The 26,203-nt window shown below is 38.6% G+C and overlaps 1 protein-coding gene across 6 annotated transcripts in view; it reads left to right on the forward strand.

Moving 5' to 3' along the window:
* The window catches only part of Nrx-1 (neurexin 1), a 429,130-nt gene that overhangs the window by 266,629 nt on the left and 136,298 nt on the right, over positions 1–26,203 (forward strand). The gene's annotated exons all lie outside the window — the stretch shown is intronic.

Here is a 26,203-nt window from a genome sequence, read left to right on the forward strand (position 1 = left end):
GTACCTGAGCTGGCTCAACGCGAGTGAAGAGGTGTGATCTGATCGATATGATTTAAGAAAAGCGTATTTCGATTAACTTTGTTGAGCATGGCACATCGAAGAGGGTGGGTTGAGGTTAACATGCAACTATGTAGGAATGGGTTACTGATAGGATTCGTGGTTATCAGTCAATTGTTAAGCCTCGTTATCATAGTGTAACACCCGTCTTACACGAATTGAAAAAATCGTGTGCGCCATTTTGGGACTGTTTCATGAACTCTAAAGCGTTACTTTACTATTACCATAAATAACAAGTACCCTTAGGGCAGAAATACATCCATAGAAATTCTACTGTGATTCACTGTCTCGTATTGTTGATTACAACTCTTAATTTCGCCAGGACCACTGAAAGTAGGTACCAGGTAAATGCTATTTTTTTTCTCTCAATTATTTCCTTTCTGAATAAATTTCATGTCGAATATAATAACGTATTGTGCCCCGATGGAAAGAAGTCGGTCGAGAAACTCTAGGGTCCGAATATCAGGTCCGAATAGTATATCCTTATTGGCCGGCGCGACAACGTCGACGAATACAAAGTAAGCAAACGGGACACGGGCGGCGGGAGCCAATGCGAGCGAAGAACCCCTCTTGCCCCTGTGACATTACAACCGTCTTCTTTCCATCGGGCCACAGTATGTAATGCTAGTGTAACATTCTGCAAAACCGAGCATTGACTTAACATTATAATACATAGGTACCTTTATACATGCACTACTCTTGTATTCACATTTTTTCATTTATATAAAAAATTGGTATACTAGGATTGTTTCGCTTATTTTTACGATGAAGTGTAGACAAAAATGCACCGATAAGAATTTTTCTGGGTAAAATAAAAAAAATCATGATACTAAGGGTTAAAGAAAATCGTATACGTGGATTATAAAATCAAACAATTGCATTATCCCTAAAAAATGTTCAATTTCTGCGTTTAACAATCTACCACCTACATATCGCAGCCAAGAAAGCCAAAGCTGCATGTCAGTACAATACCCGTTAATTGTCGCCTGCAAAATTTACAATGAACGCGGTCCATTTCAATGTGCAATTTTTGGGAGCAGGGATTACGTTCGACACGGAAGAAAATTGTTCGAAAATTGGACGGTGAATCGGATTGTGCGTAACACAGCATGGATATTAATATAAAAAAAAAACGAAACACACATACACACATACAGAAAAATCGTGCAAAATAATTTTGGGAAATCTCTCCTGCTAACGAGCTTCCAGTCGCGTTCGTAATTTACGTGCTACGATCTACTACGCGTATTATCGAAGTAGCCATTATTAATATCTCTGTTGGTTAAACAATTTCGCCTGAATGGAATATTTTCGGAGGGCGTCGAAGCCACGCGTATTTGCATATTCGTAAGGGTGGTTCAGCTCGTTGTCATTTGCGTTGCAGTCAGCCTAATTGAAACTCGTTATATTCCGAATTACTCCCATTGCACTGGATTCGCATTATCGCATTACCAATTTAATGCTCGTGTCCAGTTCATTTGCCGAAATAACCTTTTTACCTCTTGAACACATCCCATTAGTCGGGTAGGGCGGGGCTAAAAGTCCCGTTTTTCATATAAACTAATGTGAAATGTAGTAATAACAATCTAGAGCTATCTAGTGTTATTTTGTATAAACTATAACTATTATGCTGTACGTTCACGAAATTCGTTTGTTGATATCGTTATTTTCTGTTGAGTTATACCACATAATTTTTGTCAATGCAAAATCGACTTCTTGCCCCACGCTAATGTCTTTTCGTGTAATAATAAACTAAATAAGTAATAAAATCTGTTCAAATCAACAAATATGTATCAAACCAATTCTTTTTGGTATACAATATTGAAAGGAAAGCATGATTTCTTTAACAAAAATAAAAATATAAGTTAGAGACTCGAGTTGAACTAAAAACTAAAAAAAAATCAACTAAAACGCTCAACTCAAACAAAAACGTTATTTAATGATTTTGACATCATTTCTTTATACTTTGGCCATCTTATTATGAAAACAAATAATAAAATATATGTTATCTATGTTAATACCATTGGATTAATTATTATTAGAAAATTTAGTAGCTATTGCAGTCGAATGCGTCATTCGAATATTCTTCCCGTATTGCCCAAGTACTGCTCGAGTATTATTCCAAAACAAAAAAGTTTATAATCGATCATTTCTCGTAAGATTATTTTACATCGACGTAAATTATTATTCGTGCTATCGGCAGCGTACACAACACAAACTAAATTTGCAAAGCTTCGGAATATGCATACAAGAACTGCGATATATCATGTTCCGGTCCAAGACAGAAACAATTGCCACGACTATCCGTGGGGTAGAAAATATTTGTTTAACCGTTTGATTCGTTGTGAACATATCTGTTTTCTCTTCTTTTTTTTTTTTTTTTATACCTCGTTGCCAGTCAACCGTTACGTCCGTGACGAATTCGAAAGCCCTCCCTTTTGTTTCGCCGTGACAATGTAACGCAGCGGTAAACGTTCGATCGTGACAAACACGCGGATCCGGAGAAATTTAATAGAAAACCTCGGTGTCCGGCTTTATACAAGGGGGCGTATAATCGGGAACGGCTGCGCACCGTAGATACGAGCGACGTTTATTTACGAACAGACGATGCAATAAAATTTCTGCAGGCAAACAGAGCGAGCCAAAGAGTCACGGCGCGGGTGATCGCGCTCCTCTACGTGCTGGCGTAAAAATTAACATGGCCAGTGAAAATCTGACGTTCAAATCCACAGACTGGATGAAGAGAACTATAATGTATATTGTTTACGAATTTTCTTACATTCTTGCATTCGAAAGAATGTTTGACTTCACACTTTGTCCCACGATCATTTTTCACACATGTTAGCTCCTTGACACCTAGTTACATTGTACACGTTCACCCTGTGGAGCCTGGAAAGCAGGGTGGGCGCCCTTACGCAAGAAAATCTTTTGCCCCCTACATTTTTGCACCTGTTTTCTATTTAATATGTTCTGCCCTTACGGAGTACAATAAAGAAAGAGTTACATTTACATTTTGCTTACGTGGGAGTTGGATTTCTTTATTACTAAGCATGCGACATGGTTTCTTTGCATAATGGGTTCCACCGACCCTGTCTAAAAGTACCACACAGCTCTTTGCTAAACAAAAATTGAATCTTTACTGTCTTCAGCGCCTGCAGTGTCAGTATTCCCTGTCACCTGCATTTCTTTCAGCCTATAATACTTTACGAAGCATACTGCACGAAGGAAAGAATATTAATCTAATTTTGTATGGAATTGTAAATTACAATTTGCAGTTATCCAGGGCAAAATGTTTTTGCCTGCAACTTTTTAATTTTTCGTCGACAAAAATAGCATGGATTTCCGTTCTAAAGTAAAATGTCTATCTATTTTCCCAAACACCGAAAGTGAAGGGTGAACGATAAACGCAGAGGCTTGACACAATTTTTAAAAGAATTCACTTTTTTTCGTGCAGCAAAATAGCAATAACTCATATGAGTGTTGTCATATTGCGTTCATTTTAAAATTGTCTCCACTCTTTTGAGTTAAAGTGTTTGGTGATATTGACCCTTGTTAGCCTAAGGGCGTCAAATCTCCAAATCCTTCCCTGAAACCATCCCTGTTTCTTAGAAAGAAGACACGTGAACTTAGATGATTCCATATTCTCCATGCAACCTGATTTCCCTTTTTTTCTAAACACAGCATGCCGTAGGTACTATATTCGTCATTCAGATCGCCAAGAAATCTGCAAATCACAATTCGATAACTACTCCCTAATCTAATTAGCATTTTCTGCGATCGTTCACCACACTTTGCCATCCACAGAGAATGGCACAAGCTCTCCACGTTCGATTCGATCGCGGCTCGTTGACACGTGGAATAAAAAGCTGCGAACACGGTCATCGATCGGTCAGAACCATCCGAATCGCAGATAAACTTCGACTTCCGATTCCCTTCTGCTCGGCTGACGTTCGTTAGTCAGATAATAAACACGTGAGACAGCGCCGCAGCGTTGCATGTCAGCGCGCGGAACGAGCGAGCACGGAAAATCCGGCAGATAAATCAGAAGCCTTCCGGGAGGAAGTGGACAGTGGGATGGCCGTAAAAAATCAGCTGCGCTGGCTTTCGCCTCGCTTTTCGCAAATATCTGGAGCTCGCTTTGAAAACTCGAAATTCAATATTTAACAAAATAAAAAGTTCGACGATCAGAAGTCACGTAAGCCTCTGCTAAGAGCTCAGTATTTTTGGAGCTTTCACTGTGCAAAGTAAATTGTTTTTATCCACGTATCCGATACTTTCAAGTAGGTACTCTGTTTTCGGTAGTACTCACTTTTTGTTCGTTCATTCAAATCTATTCGTCAGAACATGTTATTTTGTTAAAATTGTACATGAAATTGTAGAGCTTAGAGGTTGATGGATTCGGTGATGGAGAAAGCTGTGGTTGTTTATCTAAGCTATAACAGAATTGGACCTAGTTATGTAAATAGCTATCAACCCTCAATAATTTGGATCTGAGTAAATTTCGTTTCAAGATTTGAATGGTTAAGAAACAATAGCTCTATTTTTATTGGGTATATATTATTTTTTGCTGAGGTTTAACAATGTTTTTAAATGGCTTATTTAATAGTGAGTAGTATAATTAATATTATTTTTAATTTTCTGTAGATTTTTGGATTGATATTTTCAGCAATTTCAGTTTTAGTTTCTTTCAGCTCAAAGTCAAGACGTTCTACATTCAAGCCCTCTCTATATTCATCAATCCTGTCGCCACTGTTTAAATTGTCACAAAAACTGAAACAATCTGCTGGAATGAGATGCATCATTTCTGGTAAATTTTTAAGTTTTGCATCTAATATAGGTTTGCCTTTTGGCCATAATAATGGTGGTCTGGAAGCTTTCTGTAAAATAAATATAAGCCTAAAATGGAACTATGGCTTGTTAGTTTTAATATTTGTATAATGTAACAGTTGTTCTATGGGTTTGTAATTTTTGCAAAATAAAGATCACAAAATTAGGGGATCCGTACTGAGTTTTATTAATTCTTTTTCACTTGAGGGTTGCTAGCTTTCTGCATAACTAAACCCAATTTTATTGTAGAATGTTCTTGTTACTGATGTGATTCACAGACTTGTTCACAGAAAATCAAAATAATAATTTGAATACTTGTGTTCTACTCTGCAACTATTCTGCATTTTTCTTGATTTTAATATAGAAGAGGAGATTAAATGGTATACAGTGAGTTGCAAGATTCTGCACATTCTGTATACGGTATTTCATAAAAAAAAGTGTATAAAGACTGAAGTGACTAACCCTCATTCAACTGTCCAAGGTCCAAAATCGAACTCGAACATGTCTGAAAACCCACCGCGATATTCGTGGTCACAGGCATTAATACGTCACCATTTATCCGTCTATTAAATCCGTAATTGTTTGATACATCGCTGTTTATCATTACACGTAATATTTGCACAACGGCCAAACGTGTAAATCTCCGTCCGCGAATCGAATTATCATCCGATTACCTAGGCTATTTATTCTAATTCGAACGGTATCGGGGCGTAAATTTACGCATATGTCAGCCACGCTCGGAATACCATAGATTACACTATTACACTGTAACCACGCGTGTGTAGAGTTACGTAGAAAGGGAATGAGGAGCCGACTTCGAATTATGCATCTCAATTTTACGGTTTCAATCGAGCCACCGCGGTGACTATTGAATTATTTATTGAAGGGAGACGGGTGACGAGGAAGAGAAGAACCTCGCCTCTTCCTCGAGCTCCAATTGCACGTGCTTGAATGCATTTTGCGGTTCCCATAACAATTTTAATGAGCTCTTGAATTTTTTGCTGCAAGGGAAGGGAAAGTGTCGCGCCATGATTTCTAATCGTATGGAAAAGAAATAGATTTCGACAGATTTTAGATAGAAGTGCCGTGTCATTGGATGAATAGGTGTTATTTTATTTCAGCTTCTTTTCAGAGATGGACTGGACCACATTTGTCTTTGTAGATTAGGTAGGAATTGAGGTGAATGAAAATACATGTAGGTTTCTGTGAATCTGGTACTGAGATCCTTTAATTTCAAATGTCATTTTACTATTTTCGCACGAAATCTCAGGTGTAATCAAATTTCATGGAAAACCGGATCAACGGGATTCTATTTGGAGCAGAACTTGATAGTACACGCCTAGCTTGCACAGGAAAATCGAGGTACCCGGAGGGAAATGGTGCAGGTTACAATTTTCTAATAATAGTTCTCCTCTGATAAACTAAATACACAATATATATATCTAGCGTATACAAGGCTATATATATTCTTGCTGTTAACTGGGGGAACACGTTGAATTTTGGAGAATAAACCAGTGAAATGGATTACCCGAGGAGATCAGCGCGCAGCATCTGCCATGCAGCTGCGCGAACCTATAGAAAGTACTTTCATGCACATTTCCCTCGATGGAAAACGCGGGAAAAAACGTGGTTTAAGAGACTCCTGAAAATTCAGTCGAAACTTCCGGATTTTCTGGTCCCTTCTCTCCTCTTTTTCGCTATGTCTGAATAGAACTACGAACACAGTAACCCGGAGCAAAGCGAAGTTTCTTGTTGGTGCAGTGAGTAAATGTAATTAAAAGAGGAATTGCGAAGGTTCTCGAGTATCATTCGAAATGTTTGGTGGTGCTTGGGTCTAGCATGCCAACAAGACTTTCTTTCTCCATGTAAGAATTTTTATTAACAAACTTGATCAGTTAATTAAAATGAATAATAGCTGAAACGTGTTATAAATAATAGGATCAATATTATATCAGCAGTAGTAAAATACAAGCTGTTAAAAAATTCTGAGTAAAAGCTGTGAATCCCCAGCAATTCCTCAAACTTTTAAAAATACCATGTTAAATGTGACATCCTGTAAGCAGAACATAGCGGGAAAAAATTAAAATGGAAGAACAGTTAAAGGAAACAATGTAATGTCGCAATGTTCCAAAATTTTCTGTTATGCAACCCAGTTTTTACATATTGTCTTGAAACTTTGCAGGCGTGCGTAGCTTGAATGACAATACAATATTTAAAAAAAAACAATTAACCCCGAGCGGGTGAAAAAATTTATCGAGAAATTATCCGTCATGTATGTACGAATAGTAAAACTAAAACTTTGCAGACGTTCGTAGTATATCGCCATCGAAATTGTAGTACAAGAAAATAATTATTTTTTAGTGACTGTAGCACTACAGCGTTTAAACAAACTGTTAAACTGTATACAGCAATAAAAGATATTTGTAAAGAAGTCTGAGCCGCGAAATGTAAATCCACAAACACTAAAAACTATCAAATAAAAAATATATAAAAAAATCATGTTAAACGATTTTATTAAAAATGTAGTAAAAACTAAATTAAAAGCACTAAAAACTAAAAAATAATTCTTTTCTTGTACTTCAATTTTGATGGTGTTAATATCAATTTAAATAAAATCGTGAGCCACCATGTGCAACCAGAAGTTGAAGTATTAAAGTGATTCATCTCCTGTTATAAAATATCGTGCCCCACGATTTTATTTACATTGATATTAAAACCATCAAAATTGAAGTGCAAGAAAAGAATTATTTTTTAATTTTTAGTGCTTTTAATTTAGTTTTTACTACATTTTTAATAAAATCGTTTAACATAACTTTTTTATATATTTTTTTTTATTTCCAATTTATACTGTCTACTGTTTACCACTCGTTTTCATAGCGGCTCGGAAGCACCGCCCAACCAATGGTTAATTTTATTTAAAGTAGGAAACTATCCTCGAACAAGCAACGAGAGAAGCCAGTCGCCGCGTTATTACCTCGTTCTCGGCGGTTCGAATTTCAGGGGCGACCAAACTACTATTACCCGGCCGAAAGAAGATCCCCAAGAGGCGGGCTCGGGCGATACAGTCCGTCGCTATGACGATTGGTCGAATCATCTATTTGGGCACACTTTTAATGACGCGGCACACGTATTTTGGTTATTGACTGAAGTAGGCACATACATTGTCGCACCGCGCGACAAAGAGAGCGAACAAAACCCATCGAGATCGAGTGGAATAGAGCGATCTGACCGACGAGCGTCAAAGCAATAGCGTAGGCATCTCAGACGGTTAACCATTAATATATAATAACATAAGAATTTCCTTATTTTTCAAACAATCTGTGCGACATTGCGTTTGGGTTTATTTTAATCAGAAAAATCTAACCAAACCAATGATAATACTTTCCTGAATATATTGTGAAAAATAAGGAAATTTTTATGTTATTATATATTAATGGTTAACCGTCTGAGATGCCTACGCTATTGCTTTGGCGCTCGTCGGTCATATCGCTCTATTCCACCCGATCTCGATGTGTTTTGTTCGCTCTCTTCGTCGCGCGGTGCGACAATGTATGTGCCTACTTCAGCCAATAACCAAAATACGTGTGCCGCGTCTTTAAAAATGTGCCCAAATAGGTGATTCGATCAATCGTCATAGCGACGGACTGTAATGCTCGAGCCCGCCTCTTGGGGATCTTCTTTCGGCCGGGTAATAGTACTTGCTCTCGACCCAGTACGTTATAATTACTCGCGAAAATTATAGCAAACGAAAGTTGGGACCAGTCGCGGCCGCTCAAGGGCTTCTCGCGTGTGTGCACGCTCACCTTTCCTCCGGTTTCGCTTGTGGCCAGCCATCGCTGCTTCTTTTTCATGCATTTTACACGAGAAATGAACGAAACGCGAGAGCAGCTTCAAATTGAAAGATAAAAATTGCATTTGACCCCTTTGACCTTCGAATATAAAAAAAAAAATGATAAAAATTCAGTGTGGAATTTAACATTTAATGGCCAGTCTCACTGAAAATACTCGTTCATTTAGAATATTTGGAAGGTTAGAACTGGTTGCATAGGCTATTCACTACATACACCCAAAAGTAATCATGGGTGCTCAATACTGGTACCTTCTGCAGTCATAGTCCAGGAATTCCAAAAGAAGCATCTTCAACCCAAAAGAAATATCTTCATCCCTAGATGCATTTTGGGATACCAGTTAGTTATGCAGCACGTTACATTTGTTCCAAGTCAGTCATAACGACGCATAATCAGTTTCCGTTCTTTAGTCACCCTTCCAGTCAATAAAGTTACTTTTGTGTAGAAAATACTATCAGCTTTTTCATCAAATCCTGACCAATTAAATAATCTGCCTCGAATCCAACGCGTACTATGTTATTCACGACTGTGTCTGCGCCAATGGTAATAATAGGAGTATAAAATGCGGGTATTAATAAACACAGGGTACCTTTCGATAGATGGGACAGATCGAATTCTTCTTCAGCCTTTTGAAATCTGACCGTGTCACGAAATTACAAGACGCGCGTGATCTCTGTTCTTTCGAATCCCGTTACGCTAACGCTCTAATTAAGACGTAGTCTAACGACGATCTCGACTCGCCTCCTACGACGATAATCAAAGACCTCGTTGATCCCTCCACTTTTCCCCCAGAATGAAACCGCAAATCGGGGCAGCGTGCAATTTTGCCTGGCAGAAATTCCCGGCCTAGCAGCGAAATTCCAGCATCATTGCCGTAATCACGGAACGATAACGAGACATCCTCTGACCGGGGCTATAATCGAATCGCGTTTCGCGAGAGCGAATCTCGTTGGGAAGTTCAGCTGAAACTTATGCGAAACTCCGAGGCTCTCATTGATTCTTTCGCTTTAAAGGCTACTCCAGCAGTGATTTAACTTTATCGCGCTGGAGTCCGATGCAATACGGCGTCATCCGTCGTTGAGGTGTTAATTCTTTCTCATTTCAAACTTTCCGCAGTTTCTGTATTAAAAGATCCAGCGATGCTTCGAGCCTCTTACTCGGTTCGAAACTCCATAACCCTCCCTCGGTTCAAATTCCCACGCAGTTTCTATGTTACAAGATCGATTCCAAATCTTCGAGTCCCTGGCTTTGAAATTTTCATCATTCTCCCTCGTCCCAAATTTCCCAATTCTTCTATCGAAAGAGCGATCGATTTTGCGAGTCGCTGACTTTGAAATCTCTTAATTCTCCGCCGTCTCAAATTTCCCACAACTTTTATATTAAACGGCCGATTGATTTTGCGAGCCACTGACTTTGAAAATTTTAAATTCTCCCTCGTCTGAAATTTGCCAGTTTTTGTATTAAAAGTAGGATTGATTTTGCGAGTCCCTGACTTTGAAATTTCATCAGCCGCGTGTAGGGTGTTTTATTGGACCCGCGATGAGAACGCTTCCCTCGAATTTTTCTCGGTCGAGTTTCCTCGTAAGATGGAAGAGTAGATGGGGGACGACAGCGGAAGAGACGGGAACAGGATTTGAGGAAACGAACGAGCTTGCAGCCGTGAAGGGGGTGAGGAGTTAAGGCGCCTCGAACAAGGGTAGACCCCGAGGAAGGGGTTTTGCGGTAATTCTCGCGTCCCCGGCTAATTGGATTATCGGAAATTGCCGTGTTTTGTTTACGACGGCGCTACGTGAACTCTGTCGATCGGAGAAACGTGTTCTTAGGTGTTAATAGTAATTTCCCTCGGGAACCTATCGAAGCTCTTTGTTTTAACGCTGAGCTGGCGGAGGTTCGGGACAAAACAACACATGTTCATTCTTGTGTAGAAACTTTCCAAGCTTCTCGCTCCTCAGCTAGACTATTTTCTATACTTGTTAACTACTAAAGCATATGGATCAACTTCCTATCTGAATTTTTCGAGCACGAAACTTTAATACTTACATCAACTAGACTTGAAGTGTTTCGCTTCCTCCGCACATTTACATACTTCAATGTTCAAAGTTCGCCAATCGAAGGTACAACGACCAAACAGAGGCAGTTTAAACAGTCTGAATAATAGATAAAAACATACTCCGCCATAACATTGTCAATTCAGTTTGAGGATATTGTTTGAATCCAGTATTTCGATAGCTTACTTCACAAATATTGCATGTCTACTATTTCTGAAATTGTGGAAGTGTGTACTTGTTTAATTATAAAGTACCCTTGCATTTTTAATCTGTTTTTCTCGAAAACGCTAAAAGTAAACATGGGATATTTGTGCAGTAAGCCATCGATAAGGTCACTCTTGCACTCCTCATCCACTCCTCAAATAAAATACTTCGCGATCATCGAATGTCTCGATTCAAGTTAAAGTTACAAAGATCCAGCTGCACATATTCGTCCCCGATGGTCTCGACAAATAATTTTTCAACGAACCCAGAGCATTCCCAGTCGCAACGAAACCCTTACGCTCGCCGTTTTAATGGGCTCGACAGTTTAATGAATTTTCATAATTTCGTGGGAACGTGCTCGGGCCCACGGAACATCGTTGTTCCGCTCCTTCCCCATTGGACTCGACACCGTGTGTCCAATTAAAGCCGAATCAACGTGGCGGGCGAATCGATGCGTAACGACCGACCGAGAAAGTCACGTCGCGAAAGGGGTCGTCGTATATCTCGATTAATTTCTAAATATGTCCGCCGCTGATCTCGCGGAAACCGTCGAAACGGCACGGCACAGCGGGCACTGGAAACACGGCTATAAATACGAACGTGGCACGCTTAATTATTATAAATCACCGGAAAGGATCAGCCGTCGCTGGCAGGGCTAACGATTTTTTAAATTCAACGGCGTGTAGCTATGTCACGGCCCTTAATGGAAATTATCGATCATTCCTAGACTGACGCGTTCCTCTACCTTCTCTGCTGGAAAACATTCGTTTCACACGACGGTAGAAATGTTTTCGATTGTATATTTATTAGTGGAACACGCGGTCTGAAGAATGTACAGTCGGGTTTTTAAAAATGTATTTATTTCGTCAGTAGTGTGGCCAGTTTTTTTTAGATTTAATGACGACGTTTAATATGTAAGAGTTAGAAATGAAGAAACGTTTATGGAAGTTGGGTAGATACAGATTTCTACTTTTCTCGTGGAACACTGCAAATTTTAATGTTCATTTCGTATGGGGTATTATAATAGGGGAGACCGGGGTAAAGTGAACCTCGGGGCAAAATGAGCTTCCTTAATTTGTTCTTTAACAGAAGAATGAATTTACAAATTTTGCTGACGTAATAAATGTATGTAATATAAGAATGATAATTATGCACTTTCAGATATCGAAGAATGTAAATTCATTTAAAAAATTAGGAATTAATTTTTAGAGACTTCCGATTGGTTTCCTTTTCCATTTAGCTTTTCGGATAAATGAATCATAAATGTGTTATTTTAACGTTTGCGAAAACATTAATCGTAACATTATTAAATAATTAATTTTCCACTGAGTACGTATTCGGGGTAAACTGAGCTGCAAATGGCTTCTAAGAACTGATGCGCAAGTGATGTGCGCAATATCCTAACTTGTCAGCTGGCTAGAAAAACCCACGGCGTGGTGGAACAGAAACTAACCCAAAAAAAATGAAAAATCTGTCATTTTCTGACGTCCACAGTTGCAAAAAAGCCAGAAGCTGCTGTGCTAAACATGTCATTCCAGCGCAGGGGGTTAATAATTACCTATATCCTTAATTAAAGTTCTTATTTTATTTCAGCTCACTTTACCCCGGATAGGAGTTCATTTTACCCCATACATGGGGTAAAGTGATACCACTTGCATCATTTCTTTCAAGTTGAATTTTAATATACTCTAAGTTTATTTTAAGTATTGCTACTCGTCGTTCATCAACAGTAATGTTTAAATTACATCATAAATCTACTTCCACGCATTTTTATTGAAAGGGAAAAATTTTATTCGACTTCAAACTTTTCCGGGCTCACTTTACCCGGGTCTCCCCTATTAACCTGTCACTACCCTGAAGCCTAGAATTTGAAATGTTTATCACTGGTTATGCTTATGGAAGAATTAATCGCTTCCCGGGCTCAGTATCTTTTTAAATCCACCGTATTTCACATTTTGCTGGAATTGGCAAATTAATTAATAGCTTCTGCCCAAGGCTACGCGCTCTAGTTATGTTTGAACGATAAAGTAACTAGCCGCTCGCTGGAATATTTGCGATTTCATCTCTCGCAGCCCACTCGCATGAAATTTACACGGGCGAGCGTGTTACGTCGGCGACAATGATTTCCAGCGGAGCGAAATTGCAAATGGAGTTCTCAAAGAGGGATTATTAAATGTTCCGAAGTTGTTTGAAAGTTGCCCGCGTGCAATACGTCGCGGATATTGCTTTATTCCGTTGCACGACAGCTCGTGAAGCTGTCGCGGGATTTTCTACAATTTCCTGGCACGAAAGAATAACGAGAAACAGTTTTCTCGTGTGTCCCGATAAATCCTGAGTAGCTACTCGAGTGAAACGCTCCCTTACCAAAATTCACTCCATAGGTAAACTATCAATATCCTGAAAGATCCATAGACAAACAGGAGAAGCGGTTAAATTATCTAACATCTAAAATATTACGAATGAAGATCACAGAAAAATTACTGTAATAATTAATAAAAATTCTCCCACGTGGGCATTATATTTTTGAAACTTCAAAATATTTTTCATAATACAAAGTATTTAGTATTCTGTGCTTAACGCACTGTGGTCTGCTTTATTATCGATCATGTCATTTTCTGCAATGTGGAATGATTTCATAGTTTTTTAGCTTCACAGTTTTTTTTATATTTAAAATAGAAGGGCATTTTCTTTCTCATGGAAAACTCTCTAGTCACAAGCTAGAAAGCGTGACAGACTTGCTTAACTTATCTTGAAGCAGTGTATATATTTTTCCACGTCATCCGTTCTAAATGAACGAATTTTGATAAATCAAACTTTCAATTTTCCATACCCTTTCTTCTTTTTACCCGTTCGGAAAGGCAGGGTAACGTTAATTTTCGAGTGGCGAACACGCAATTCTAACGGGCTTTCAATTAACACGCACGGTTTTTAGTAGCTCGCTCCAATGGAATAGCTCGGTCGCGTAAACGCGACAGTATATATTTCTTGGCCCCTATCCCGCAATCCACAAACCCACAACGAGCTCTTGCCACGAGTCAGGATTAGAGTAATTCGTGAAGCGACGGGTATAGTAAACATTTGCTATTTCAACGTGTCTCTTTGTTTCCGCTCCGCCCCCGTTGCGCCTGGTCCCACTGGCTCCCTCTCCTACTCCCTTTTAGCCATCTACTCCCGTGTGTAGTATACTACGTCTGCTTTTTTACGCCTCATTTAGTTCGTTCCCCTAGAGTGTCTTTATCGCCCTATTCTCTCTCGTTGTCAGTATAAACATCTTCCTCGTTAACATCTTCACTTTCACCCAGTCCTCCATTGTCCGCGGGTACTGTTACTTTTAATCGTTCGGTCGATTGAACTCCACGTTCACTGACTTTGAGCTCCCGCATTTTTAATTCTAACTTGAGTTCTGTATAGGATGTTCATCGCGTGGTCTGTTTTCCGTCTCGTCGGTGGTGTCAGTTTGCTGAGTTCTGATTTGATTAGCCTGCAGTGATATTTCCCTAACTTGTTGCTTGTTTAATCCTCGGGCGGTTCAAGCAGCCACATACGAGTAGGTGCCTGGGTCCATTTAGACCCATAGTAGGTACTTATTATAGATGACTTTATTTTTCTTAAATCGATTCATTTGTTCGAGACTTCAGAATTTCGCTATTATCATTTACCAGGTATCGAAAAAATTCTGGAACTCTTATTTTTAAAAAAATTGTGTTACAATTTATACGTTTCGTTTAAGAAAATATCTGTTCCTGTGGAATTTTTATTGAAAGAAATGTTACCCTTAGGAACTTCTTTAGAAAGTGTTCTCATGGAACAGATATTTTAGAACCTATATAATAAAAGTTCCATGGAAACAGTTGTATTAGAACATTTATTAAAAAACGTTCCAGAAGATAAAGAAAAGTACGAAACTATTAGGTACTAGTTTTATTTAACAATATAATAGCATATTCTTCGTGTTCATTTAATAAATGGTATGAAAATCATAACATAAGTAATTAATAGTTTCATAAGAATTTTTTTATAACTTACATGAACCAAAATCCCCAAAATTTTATAATATCTGTGTAGAAATTATATACGTAGATAAATATTACAAATAACTAGTACATTCAGAATATCAATTTAACTGTAATAATTATTTATTATTGTTGTAGTACTATTCATTGAATAGTAGTCAGTATCTGTTATAACGATTGAGAACTTTTTTAATATTGATGAACAAAATATCTGTTCCTGTCATAGAGAAATTTTTATTTTTATATTTTATAAGTTCCTTTCCAACTAGAACTGTTTTACTTCTTCAGTTCTCATGGGAACTTATAATGTGAGAACATTTTAAAAAATTTCCACGGTCCATGTTTCAAATAGAACCTATCGAAACGTTCCAGAACTCCTTCGAACCCTGCTATTTACTAATCTGGCAGTCTTACTGCTTGGATAAAAAAGACCCAGGTATCGTCAGCCGAGAGTTAATATACCAACTATAAATTATCGAGGTAGGGTAAAGATTCTTCAAAGAGCGAGCCTTATAAGTGTATGTTTCTTCAATCTCTTAAAAAATTCTGTAAATGCCCCATTAGCACGAGAGTGTGATAATATTAATTCAACGTCGAGGGCGACAAAATGATATTTCTTACCCTACCCAGGCTGAGCACCCTCTCAGTTCCTCTCCTGAGTCCTTCCCCTCTCCTTCTCGTAAGCCCTCAGTATTTACACCCCCGCGAAGCTGAAACGCGGGGGGAAATACCGCGGTGACAATTTCCACTGTTTCCACGCGAAACACCGAAATCCACCGATGCTCTGTTGTTGCGTGGCCGTTCGCGAAACTGGAAATTAAATCGGTTTAAGCGCGAATAGCATAGCTCGCGCGCCACCGTCTACTTCGCGCGATACATATTTCCCCGTGTCGTTACTCCCGCCAGAAGTTCGCGACGAAATTCACAATTAATCACATTCGTTGCACCGCGCAGGATGTCCGGACACCATGTTTCGACACAATTCCCCGTGTCACGAGGGATCGAAATGTCCCTTACCCTTTCGCTATACGAGGCTTCGTTATCTAGACACAAACAATTGGAGTCTCGACGGCTGAATTCCTGCCCGTGGTGGATCGTCGTTGTGGCAATCAAAATTAACCTCCCTTCAAGTCCACTAGCAAAAATAGCACGTGCAGTGGACATTTCTAATTTACTATTCAGCGATGGTTAATTATCTTAGCAGGGAGTCGAATTTTGAATTTAATTTAAAAGAAACCTGCATTTCGTTTGAGAATATTCGAGTGCATTTGCAGAGAAAAGAGTGAAGGGTGGTGTAACGCTGAATATAAAAATTAGACGTGAATCGGGCGAAAATGAATTTCTCTTTAATCGTTTGTTAATGATGAAATAACGAGGCAATTCTTAAAGTCCCGGTGTCTGATAATTACGATTTGACAATACATTTGATTAAGCAACCTCGACGTGAAGCAATGAAAAGGAATGCATCGTCTTGCTCTTATGTTAAATAAAGTTTAATTTAAAGTGTCGTTACCTATATAGTGCGTTTACTGGAAGGAAAACAGCTGCTCGAGCAGCCAGAAGCCAGATGTAAATAAATTCGAGGGCTAGTGATATTTTACAGTTTCTTTCCGCGCGAATGAGCGTGCGCTTTAAATGGAGGCTGCGCGAGTTAATTAAGGGACTAAAGCGGGGGAATAAAGAAACCGGTGGCGTTAATTAAGAGCACGGACACGTTTGAGTCTTATGACGAATCCTGATTGCTGGTTCTATGAAACGGAAGGGACACCTCTCTCGAGTGCCAAACCGTTTGCCTTAGCTTCTTTAAGCGCCGCTTCTTTGTTCAAACGAATCGGGAAAAGTGAAGTGGAAGTGTCTAGCTGTAATCGTTTCTCTGGTTCTCGTAATTCGGTCGCTTTCCTGATTTTTAATCTCAGTGAATTCCTTATTCATGCAGGTGTTAAGTAAGTATTTATAGTGAAACGAATATACCAGATAAAGAAGTCCAAAAGAAGTTGAAGTAAAATTGATATATCAAGAGTCATAGGACGAGAAAAATAACAGAAATTAAATATTCTTGTATGGTGGGAGAAATCTTAAAGCATTTAGTGTTTATTAATTGGATATACTGTAAATTACACTGCTAGTATACACACTGACGGGATCGAAGCTCCTGCGAAGGTCTAAAGCAGTGGAAGTAGAATAGAGGCGTCGGTAGTCAGACATGCACTGCTCTTAACACTTCAAGTAAAATGAAAGAATGAAAGGTATTCAAGTAACCTCCACGTTAGTTTAAACTTCTACATAAAGAAAGTTTGCTCCAAACATCGATAACATTCGACTTAAGGATGAATTTCAGTGACAATCTTACGCAAAAGCTAATCAATTTCCCAGATATTAATAAAGCTTTTTCCTGTGATGAGAACTAGTCAGAAATGGCAATGGTGTATTTGTATCGCACATTCAATTGAATTCGCTCTTAATTTTTATTTTATTTTGTCAATTCATTGAATATTTAATCTTTTATGATATACTTGTTTGTTGGAATGTACCTGACAGCGCAAGTTTCCGTGTCATTTTCTTTCATTAAAAAAAAAACTATCGAATCAATTGTTCGGTATTTTTGTGACAATTTTGCTCAGTGTTTGATCTTTCTGCTCACAAGATTTCAAACACTTGGGCCTATTATTTCACTTTTAATTTTGTATCTATATTTCTCGATATTGCATTTTCCCATAAGTTAGATAATTTAAAAACTACCGAATCAATTCTTCTGAAATTTTGCAGGGGGTTTTATAATTGCATAAAGATTCATTCCTCCAATTTTCAAAGATTTTCGCTTATTTTTAATGTTCCTGAAGTTCATCCTTAAAGCAGCACTCGTTATTTTCAATGGAAGTGAAATAGGTATGCCAATAATCAGACATGTCCACTTCTGTCATTATTTCAAGCCAGAAAAGAAATAAAATAGATTTAATCAATAAAAGGAAGAATATTGATAAAGCTTCATCTGCAAATGTTGTCTACAATTTTACCATAAACAAATTTTACTGTTGAAATCTATAACACTCAACTTAAATCAGGGATCATCATAAATGAAACATTTTTAAGTACTATAGTAATCCATAATCAACCATTCGACAGAAAACCTTGTATAACAATTTAGAAAAGTATTAAAAATCAAAGAATAATTGTACATACACCTTCGCTAGCTATTCCCGCCACTGTATGCAACAACTCCGTTGTCTCGCGCCTGCAGATTCATTCCACAGATATTGCTCATACCTGGCTGGCGGTATTTTATTTAACTCGAGCTGTATATTTTCCAGTTGACTGAGATTTCGTCTTGACCGCGGGGAAACACGCCGCGAAAGGGGCGGAAACGCGAGACGTTAGGTTAGGGGAAAGAAATATAAGGGTGGCCGTTAAGGGTTAACCTCGTTGAGTAACAGTCTACGTCCGTCGTTCTTGTGATCTCTATTCGTGATATCAACCTCAAACGTATTTTACGGTGAATAGGTTGCTGACAGACATTAACTCCTTAAAGCTCGCTGTGAGAAAATTTCTGCTTCAAAGCTTGAAACAAAACAATATTGAAGCATTAATATTTTCTTAGGTTTTATTTTAAAGAAACCTTGCATTGAACATGCTCTTCCAAACTTTGATATGCGATCGAATCTGGTTCTTGAAATTAGTCACAGAAATTATGAAATTTAATTTGCAGATCATTCAACAAGGTATACCATTTATTAAGAATAAATTCTCTGTACTTGACATTTCATAAAGTAATATCTTTATGGAGTATTTGGAAGTATTACATATCCCTCCCAACAATAAAGTTCTTCAAATAAGAGATTCTCTATTTACTTCAATGAAAAAGAGACGCGCTCTGTTACTCGTCAAACAACTACGAACTCATATCCATGAACAATGCAGAAAAATGATTGAAATATGCAGACCGTTCCGTAGTTCCACGTACCATAAAAAAATTCGCGATTCCATGCCAGGAACAAGTTAAAAATGTAGAATGAAATGCTTTTATACAATGCCTCCTTTTTAACCAAAGCAGCTCCTCTCTGCTTCTTATGCACAACCCATTTTCCATTTTGGGGTGAATCGAATTCTTCTCTCTTTTATTTTTCTGGGATCGACGTTGTTGAAAAACGTGCAAACTCGTGTCTTTTATAAAAGCCTATAAACCATTGATCACATCGTCCACAGATACGTTATTCCGAGTCGTTGCTCGCCACTGGCGGCCATCTTTCTCGGTAGATGACATGAAAGTGTTTCGACGAACACCTCGAAGGTCTGCCCAACGTTTCGCTGGCCTGCAATAACAGCCCGTAACTCAGCACACCTGTATTTCGCATTCATTATCAGGCTGCAGCTGTTACGTAACGAACGAGTCCGAGCTCGTGACGTACATGCAACGAAATATTGTATGAACCACGGCGGTTACGAGGTTGTTCGTTCTTGTTCCCCTTTTTAGGAGGCTACGCACATTTATTCGCCCTCGCGACATATCCACCACAATACGAACTCGCGGAATTTTAGAAACGGCCATGGCAGCGGGGCTGCTTTCATTGCTCTGCAAAATCAAATAAATCCAGTGGAACTGGTTTGTGTTTCATTTTACTGGGATCGGGGGATTCTCATACAAATTCACATTCTGTTTGGATCGGGATGTAAATCAATATTTCCTCGGGTGATTTTCTTCAGACAGAGGTTGGCGAAAAATGTTTTAGCTCGCTTCGCAAATTCATTTTTCCGGAATAAATATATTTTGAAGATTAGAACTGACTTTTGAAGGAAATGTTTATTCGGAATGTGAATTCTTAAAAATCGAAGGACAGAGATATTACAGACTTCCTCTAACGTATGCTATTTTAAATAACTCGCTCCTCTCGTCGCATCTCGGTAAAATTCATCTCAATTAGAATTCCCATGGAGGTTGAACTCTGTGCATGCGGTGCGCATATTTCTATTCGTATTTCCGTGCACGCGTTTCGCATAACCCTCTCACAATCAGTCACGAAATCGTAGCAAACTTCGGGTCGTCCCAAGGAGCGAGGCTTACGCGAGGTCTCGAAGAACGTTGGTGAAAGCGTCGATATAATTTCGAACCTAAATGAAACTCGTCGTACTACCATGCAATTCTTTCACTATCGTCCAGACCGTACACGATGACGGATCGCCTGGGATCATTTAATAATTTGACACCGTAGATTGCGCTGGCTGAAAGCGAATCCTACATTCGTTACCTCCATGGGACATTAAATTCACGAGGCGGAAGAGCGATAAAGTCGTAATCATTTATTTTATCTGGCCCTTGCAATCTCGAACCCGTAAATTTGTCGAGGCTAAGATAAGGCTAGTTCGGATGTGATTTAAATGAAGAAAATGAGATTTTCATATACCCGCGAATACTACAATGTCAAATAAGTATTGTAAGTCCCGGAGAGTTCGACCACTTTTTGGAAAAGAAATTGTAGCATCGTTGTCTTTCACATTCTTGTCGTTTCGTGCAAATTACAGCAAAGCCCAAGCAATTTAGGGTATACATAAATTATAGTGTGCGATAATTTCAAATATTTATTTTCATTTTCAACCAAAAACTTTGGCACTGCAACTGGTCGCTCTCACTCGCATGTCGGGGTCACACCGTCCACCCACTACGGGTGAGACCGACCTTGAAAAATAACAAAAAGTGTAGCTTATAAAAACCATAATACACGAGTAAATTAATTGATATTTTATTTCTTCTTTAGTTTTCCACATAAATCGCAAAAATTCTCGTACAGTATGCACTCCTTATGTAGTCAGTGGAAGTAGAATAGGTACGTCAACAGTCAGACATTTCACTGTTCTCGTAATTTCAACCAAAAAGAAATTTATTTCAACAGAATCTCAGTAAAACTTCTTCTAATACATATGAATATTCCTCGAATAAACAAATTCTTTGTTAGAAATTGCTAGAAAATTTACTTAAGGGAGAGGTTATCACAAATTAACGGTTTTCAGTGCATCTACATAATTCCAAATTATTAGTAATCTGTTTGTTATAAATTATACATTTATGGGCATTCACTGGCGTCCTAAAATATATAACTCGCCGATATTCCCTGTGATATCCGAAGTGGTGGCACTGCACACTCAGGTTTCTTCTAGATTAGAGTGCCGCATAGTCGAAATTCGTTGATCCGTCCGACGAAGATTGATAGCGATCCAAGTAATGAAGTTACACAGGTGTCTGAGCAAAGTTTCATGGATGTTCAAGCTCGATGCGTGCACTCTCATATTTATGACACGGTCCTTAATACCTCGAGAGGATGCACGGACACGATGCATCCAAGATTCCCGGAAGCGTCTGCCTCCCTGTCGGGCTTCTACAACTCCCCTGCCTTCAACCACCTTACGAATTTTTTGCACCAAGTTTACCCGCCATAGCTTTCCAGGTTTCATCACCGGAAAAATTTGCTACCTCATCATTTTGCTCAGTCAATATTTCTTAATGAAGGTGTGCGGCATATTTGTTCATCGGCTTCAATACAATTAGATATACTTATAAATTTCCATTTAAACAATTATTTATCAATAAGCAAAGATTCGGCGGGAATTTAATTTCTGATAGGATCAGAATACTGGAAATAACTCGCAGCACACATTCTCTAAATCTGTGATACTACTGTTACGGTAAAATAATTAGTGCTCTTTACATTTCTGACATTGCAAAGATCATTCATATCAACGTGTTAACATTTCAATTGCTATTGTCCAACTAGCGTCGCTGGCTTAATTCCGGAAGATAAGTGAGCGCTATCTCTTTCATAGAATAGAGGAGGATCGCTGTTTCTGCGACTTAGCTCGTTAAACTTATCTTAGGAAAGTCTTCTATAAAATCTTATAAAAGACGAAGTGAAAGTTATCCTACGGAGGATCTCAGGGGATTTATTCGCCGGGGGACGTGCTCGACAATGTAGCTGGTTAAATTGCTCGACCGTATTCACTCCAAACAGGGCTCGCTATCTTGATGACGCTAATTCATTCGCGATGGGCCCTTATTGCTCTAGAAGGGGCCATGGAATGGACAGTAATTCGTTACACGACTGAGTCTCCCTCCTGAAAACAGCAAAGTGTTCTCGGAGAATCCTACAGAAAAATATAAATTCGGAGCGAATCGGAAGCAAGCAAATGATTCACTTGCTTTCGACTAAAAATTCGAAATTAATTAACCTCGTGGACCAACTGAAAACTTTCGATGGAGATACTTTCCTCTTACATTTTCCATCCCAAACTATTTAATTATATATTACTCTTCAACGTCCACTGATGACTCGCAGTAATGTTCTTCTTTTCGGCTTTTTGATGGACTTTTTCATCAAAACATTTTTCGAGAATCAATTATTTATACAACCACATTTCATCTCCTTTTAAATTAACCATCACTCCCGCTTTTTCACGGCACGTTCCATTTTCCCCTGGCGTATGCACGCTGTCCAGTCCCGTGGCCATTATTTTTTGATCCCCCATTAAGTTCCCATGGTCGTGGCTGTAGAAGGTGAGCATTACAGGGCAATCTCGCCGAAACATTAATTCACTTTAACAACCGGGCTGGCCGGGTTTATGATTCGGTACCATTGTCGACCGTCTCGTGGATATCCGTCGCAGAAATTCGCGGATTATCGATCCTGCCGATTCGTTACGCTGCCGTGTGTATGATTTTACGCGGGTAACACGATCACGGCCGCATAATGCGACTGTGCGCTCGTGACCGCCGCTTCCTCGAGTTTTAATGCACGGCCAACGTTTGATTTATCGTCACGCTCGTCGATGATTGACGAACATTCATCTTCGTTCCTGTTACACGTAGACTGCGACCCCGTCGATTTACGCCACGCGTGTTTGTGCGTTGAAAAACAGTTGAAAATTGCTCGGGGACTTGATTCTTTCCGGAGTGGGGTCGCTACACGCGATAAGTAGAGTGCCTTAAGGGGTTATACCTAGTCAGGTGGCCGAAAAGAGGCGAATACTTATGAATTTTTTTTTAAGAAGCGGATATATATATGTTTACAAAACCTTTTGCGCTTAAAAGAGCAACATTTAAAGAACGTTTGGTAATTTTTTCGTAGAAAAATATTTAAGTTTATAATAAAATAACAACCCACATCCAAGAAGCCTTTTTAAAAATTTGCTTTTGCGGTGAGCACTGCCATTCGGAACCAGATTATCTAAAATCAAAATACCAAAAGGAGTTCGTTAATATATTAATGTATCTTCAGATTGGCCGAGGGAATTTTCCGAAATATTAATTTAAAACAAAATGGCGGCTATTTAAAGTTGAAATCCTGATTTATTTCGCGTGATTTTTGGGAATTCCCTAAATCAGCGATTCTCGACCTTGTTCTGCGATCTTTAAGCGATTTTAGCTCAGAACAACGTTAACTAATTTTCATGAAATTTTAGATACAACTTACTTCAATCTACAAACGGGTTTTTTGAATTTTCATTACAGGCTCACAAAAAAGTTGAAAAAACGAACTTTCCTATTTCTTTTTGCTATTCCGACCAAGTGAATTTTTTTCAAAACGACGAATCACGTCACTTAGCAAACTAATCCTTCTAGCTTCTAAAAAAAACTCAAGTCGCTTGGATTAATTTTAACAAAGTTATGCGATTTTAAAGAGTGTACGATTATGGCTGTGAGCCACTGTATATAGATTTCTTTCTCACTAATTATATGAAACAAATGAGCAGGGAAACAATCAAGTTAGCAAATCCAAACAGTCGCGTATTCGCAGCGATAAAAGTTGAAATATCAGCAATCCTTTTATTCTTATCGAATGGTTTTAAAGCACGTTATCATGACGCGGTTAACTCTCGAATCGATTTCGCGGTTTTATGTTTCAATAAATCACAAAAATCCCGAAACTAATTAAAAGGGAATTATGCAGCGATTACCTCGCCGCCGCCCGTTGCCGCTTTAATATTATCATGCTAATGCAAAGGCCGCGATTTTCATACTTATTTTATCGCAGCCCTGCATATTATAATGCTACATTGAGCCCGTGATTGCTTTACCCGAAAAAGCAAACTTTCGACACGGGGGAACATTTACTGAAAACGTTTTCCGCGGCACTGTGATCGCTCGACAATGCAAAATGCAAACTACGTGGATGAAAAGTACTGACAGGATTGTGTGCGCTCACAATTTACGAAACGAGAATTGCCCTTTTTCGAAAAATAAACGACACTGCTAAATAATCCTCGGTAACTATGTCGAATACGTAATAACCATTCGCGGGATATTGAAAATTGATATGCGATTAAAAAGAGACTGAATATAGAGTAGTTGCTTTTATGGTAGTTTCCCTGATATTCTGCTGCCACTTTGCACTTAATATTACGACAAGTAAGCCTTCAAGTCAACTTACAATTAGAAGAAGTTCCACCGTGTACTATACTTCCTAATTAATAATTCATAACGTATAACTTTCAGAAATAGAATACCTCGCCTCAGCACGATAAATACGCAAAGATATATTGCAGATTATAACGTCAAGTGGTTCACCCTGTATAAAACTGTGCGCCTCAATTAAACCCAAATTAATCATATCACACGCGCTCCATTCGAATCGAGAAGAAAATCATGAATGCCCCAAATTTACAACAGATCGTCTCCCTTTTTCCATTACTATCGCAGCAATTCAAGTCCAAACGTGCCTGCCGTGGCAAAAATGAATTATCACGCGCGAAAGCTCACGAAACATTAAACACGGTGGCGATAAATCATCGCGTAAGCGCTGCGAATTATGAGACGCCGTTGGTTAAGAATTAACGTCCCACGGCAATTTGGATGACTGAAGCTGCAGCCGAGGATAATAGGATCGTTTCGATGGCATGAAGTCATGGTAATTTATTCGCCGTTCGACGCGCATACGTCGGAAGACCGTTAAGCGACGCGGAACAGCGTAAATGTCGGCCCGTAATCAAACGTGTATTCGCCGCGGCTTCTGGAAATAATCGGGCCGATAAATTCGAGACATCATGGAATTCGCGGACCTGACCGTTCCCGATTCGTAGCGTTTCGAAATTACCGCGAAACAGTATGGCAGCCGGCATTGTTTCGAGCGTTGACCGCGGAATGGGAAGCATCGTGCATCGATACAGAGGACGCGCGTATTTAAAAGGGAATTAAAAATTAATTGTTATTGATTTTCATTGAACATCAACATTCTGCTCGATGTTATTTGACGCTGGACGGTAGCACAGTAACGCGAAGAATGAATGCAAACAGTTATTGGCAATTGAGGGGTGTAATTTTGGGGCTGAGAAATTCAACGTTCCAGTAATTAGTTTTGTTTCGTGGCAATATAAATTGTTAGTGATTGTAGGAATATGACGAAGGAAGGGTCGAGGAATTACATCAAACCATCGACGGTATTAAGGGGTCATTCCACTTCGATCGACCGAAAAATGAAGATATTTTTAAACATTTTTTTCTCAATAAATACAACATATAATGAAATAAATCTTTTTGGAATTTACTAAACTACTCTTATATTATACAAAAAAAATTCAAACAGATTTTTTTTAATTTGTTTCACATGTTTTTTATAGCGTCAATGTGACACCTACAGGAAATAGGTATGTTCGTGGCGTAGGTGATTTCTCGGCACAGGGTTATCCGAAACAAAAAATTTGAAAAGATACTTAATCTGTATGAGTGTCGCTATCGCCTGTAGCTGAATTAACAAATTTTGTCGAAAAATAACCAAGATTTTTCTCGAGGAACATTCGAGAAAACACTGTTTTGGGGAACTTTTTCTTTCAAACCGGCGCCATTTTGTTATTCCTCAACAAAAATTGTTAATTGCGCTAATGACGATAGCCACACTCATACATATTAAGAATCTTTCCGAATTGTTTATTTCAGGTAAGCCTGAGCCGGGAAATCGCCTACGCCACGAACATACCTGTTTTTTGAAGGTGTTACATTGACGCTATAAATAACATATGAAACTAATTTTAAAAAAATCTGTTTAAACTTTTTTTCTATAATATAAGACTAGCTTAACAAATTCCAAAAAGATTTATTTCATTACATATTGTATTTATTGAGAAAAAAAATCTTTAAATATACCTTCATTTTCCGGCCGATCAAAGTAGAATGACCCCTTGAAAGGAGAGATAAGTCTCAATTTTTACACAATTTATAGGTGTTTAGCTA

Source organism: Andrena cerasifolii, chromosome 4 (genome assembly GCF_050908995.1).
Source record: "Andrena cerasifolii isolate SP2316 chromosome 4, iyAndCera1_principal, whole genome shotgun sequence".
Lineage (NCBI taxonomy): Eukaryota > Metazoa > Arthropoda > Insecta > Hymenoptera > Andrenidae > Andrena > Andrena cerasifolii.